Here is a 3,418-nt window from a genome sequence, read left to right on the forward strand (position 1 = left end):
TTGAAGATCTACTTACAATCAATAGGTTTTACACCTTCAGGTGGTTCTACAAGATCCCAGACTTGATTAGAGTACATGGACTCCATTTTAGATTTCATAACAACAATCCACATTTCAGCATCTTTATCATGTAGTGCTTTGGCTTAATTCAATGGTTTTGTATTAAGATCTTCAGGGATTCTATCATAACAGGATTTTCAACTTTGTCAACTAAATTTTGAACATCCTGAACATTTTCCTCCACAACTGCAAGATGCTAGATATTACTCCGACTACTCTGGTCTTGAGTTGGTTCTAGAGAAACCTCTTCTTCAATTTCATGTGCAATTTCTTGCCTATGGACATTTCTCCCACTACGTAGACGTAATACAATTTCCACAACCATTTTTGGAACTTGTTCTGTTGATTCAGTACTAGTTATTCTTTTGGTCAGTTCCTGTAACACAAGTTTACTTCTAGGAACATGGCTCATCAAATAGTCCTGTTCTAGAAACTTGGCAATGGTTGAGACAATTACCTTTTGTTTCTAAGGGACACAAAATAAATCTCCTTTAATGCCTTTCAGATATCCAATAAAAATGCACACCTCGAATCCAGATTCCAACGTATCTTTTTTTTCTTTTAGTACATGAGCTAGACAACCCCAAACTAAAATATGCCGTAGACTAAGCTTGTGCCCATTCCAGATTTAGATAGGGTTAAAGGTACAGATTTTGAAGGAACCAAGTTCAGAATATAATTTGCAATTTTCAAAGCATATCCCCCAAAACATAAAGGCAAATCAGAATAACTTAAGATTGATCTAACCATTTCTAAAAGAGTTTTATTTCTTCGTTCCGCCACACCATTTTGTTGTGGTATTCCTGGAGCAGAATATTGAGAAGTAATTCCCAATTCTGTTAAGTACTCAATGAATTCTACAGAAAGATATTCACCACCATGATCAAATCATAGTGTTTCGCTATGTTTACCATGTCGTTTCTCTATTTCAATCTTAAATTCATTGAATTTTTCAAGGAATTCAGATTTACAGCGCAACAAATAAATGTACCCATATTTTGAGTAATAATTTATGGAAGTCACAAAATACTAAAATCCACCTCTTGCTTGTATATTCATTGGGTCACACAAATTAAAATAAATTAATTCTAACTTATTATTGGCGCTATTTCCTTTAGAAGGGAAATGTCTCTTTGTCATTTTACCTTCTAAACAGGATTCACAAGGTGGTAGTGCCTCCACTTTCAATGAATTCAAAGGTCCATCAGAAACCAATCGTGAAATTCTATTTATATTAATATGACATAGACATAAATGCCATAAATAAGTTAGACTCAAATGAGAAATACATTTTCTTTTATTAGAAACAACAATGTTATTTAGTTCAACTTGTTGTAGCATGCTATGGAAAACTTCAAACACAAATAAATTTTTATTTTGGGAGAACTTTGGATAAAACAGTTAATAAGTTTAATAACAACATTATTATTCACAAAATGAACATCATAACCATAAGCCATAAGTTTGGAAACTATTAAAAAATGCCTCCTTATAGAAGGAACAAAAAGGACATTATTCAAAACTAAAAGTCTGGAACTACTAAACGAAATAGAAATTATTCCCACAGCTAGGAATTGTGCCGATTCCCTATTTTCTTGAAAAATACAAACTTCATCCTGACTTGGTCTCCCTGTTTCCTTAAACCCCTACAAAAAAGTGTAGATATTATCAATGGCTCCCGAATCTACTACCCATAATTGGGTAGAACAACCGCTAAATAGGTTTTAACAACATTTTAAAATATAGTACTTTTGTTTTTCATCTTAGCTTGAAAGTCTAGGCATTGCTTTTTGTGGTGTCCAGGCTGCTTAGAATGAAAGCACTTGCCTTTTGGCTTTGACACACTACCCTTAGCACCTCCGGGAGTCACAACCTTGCGAGACTTTTTCTTCTTCTTCTGGAATTGTGCTGGCTTAGAAGAAGAGGGTCCAATCTTGTTAACCAAAAATCCCACAGGAGCTTGGTGCTTGATTATAGTCTCTGCAGCCTGCAACTCATTCAACAAGTTCACTAATGACAAGTCAATCTTTTTTATGTTATAGTTTAAGCAAAATTGTTGAAAACTGTCTGGCATCTCAACTTGAGATTCCTTATAAATTCCAGCACCAAGTATCTCCAGTTCATTCAAGTAATTCATCAACTTCAGTACATGTTCTCTGGCAGAAGATCCTTCAGCCATTTTTGTTTTTAAAAGAGTTGTCATAGCAGTCTGCTTTGCAGCTCGAGTCTGCTCACTAAACATCTCTTTGAGAGATGAAAGCATGTCATAAGCAGATGTCACTGACTGATACTAATGCTGTAAGACATTTTTCATTGAGGTAAGAATGCATCATCTTGCCATCTCATTAGCCTTGACCCATTTATCATAGGCTGGAATTACCTCCTCAGTAGGATCTGCTGGTTTGATTGGACATTCCTCAACCAACACAAGTTTGTTTAGAAGTTAGGACTATATCTAAATTTTGTATCTAGTCAACATAGTTCGGAACCTCTAGATCATTTTGATTCAATATAGAGGGTAGGGGATTGAAATGAGACATAGTTAATATGAGAGATAAAAACAATTATACAGATCATTAGATAGATGCTATACATATGAATTAAAACAAGAAGACACATATAATCGTGCATATGAATAATTAGAGTCGTTAGTGAAGCTTAACCATTGCAGCAAATATATGTGCATGTTCAAGAGTATGATCACGCCGCCCTACCTTTCAAGGTGGGGGTTAGGTCTGCGTACACTCTACCCTCCCCAGACCCCACATTATGGGATTATACTGGGTTTGTTGTTGTTGTTGTTGTTGTTGTTGTTCAAGAGTATGATCACATAAAATAAAAACATGTCCAACTTAGTTAGAGAGTAATATGTCTAGTTTAGTTAGACCTGTACACTATCCTTTGATTAGTGATTCAACAAGTCACTTAGTTGGTTAGTTGAAACAAGTCATCAAATCAAAAGAAACAAGAATAATTTAGAATAGAATAGTATATTCGATGGGGAAGAGGACAAATGTCAACATATAAATTCATATATTTACCATAAAAATGATTTAAAACAATAATAAATGAACCCTTATGTCACTGAACATCAAAAAATAATTTTTCACATTTTTTAAAAATTTCAAAAAAATAGAAAAACAGCCAAAAACCCATCAAAATGACTCCAAATGGCCACAAAAGGGCCTATGCCATAGAAACATGGTGAGTATTTTTTAGAGGGTTATTTTCGATGAACTAGACAAAATTCAAGTCATCGGAATATGTCACGATTTGAAAAACTCTAATATCGATGAAATCGACAAACATCAACGAAGCTATGTGCGATGGTCAAACAGGAAATACATTTATTATGGCC

At 34.3% G+C, this 3,418-nt stretch overlaps 1 pseudogene; it reads right to left on the minus strand.

The window, feature by feature from the left end:
• Positions 1-256: 256 nt before the first annotated feature.
• LOC129869806 (uncharacterized) lies at positions 257-2,600 on the minus strand (annotated as a pseudogene).
• Between the last annotated feature and the right edge of the window lie 818 nt (positions 2,601-3,418).

The sequence above is a fragment of the Solanum dulcamara genome, chromosome 10 (assembly GCF_947179165.1).
Source record: "Solanum dulcamara chromosome 10, daSolDulc1.2, whole genome shotgun sequence".
In the NCBI taxonomy this organism is placed as follows: Eukaryota; Viridiplantae; Streptophyta; class Magnoliopsida; order Solanales; family Solanaceae; genus Solanum; species Solanum dulcamara.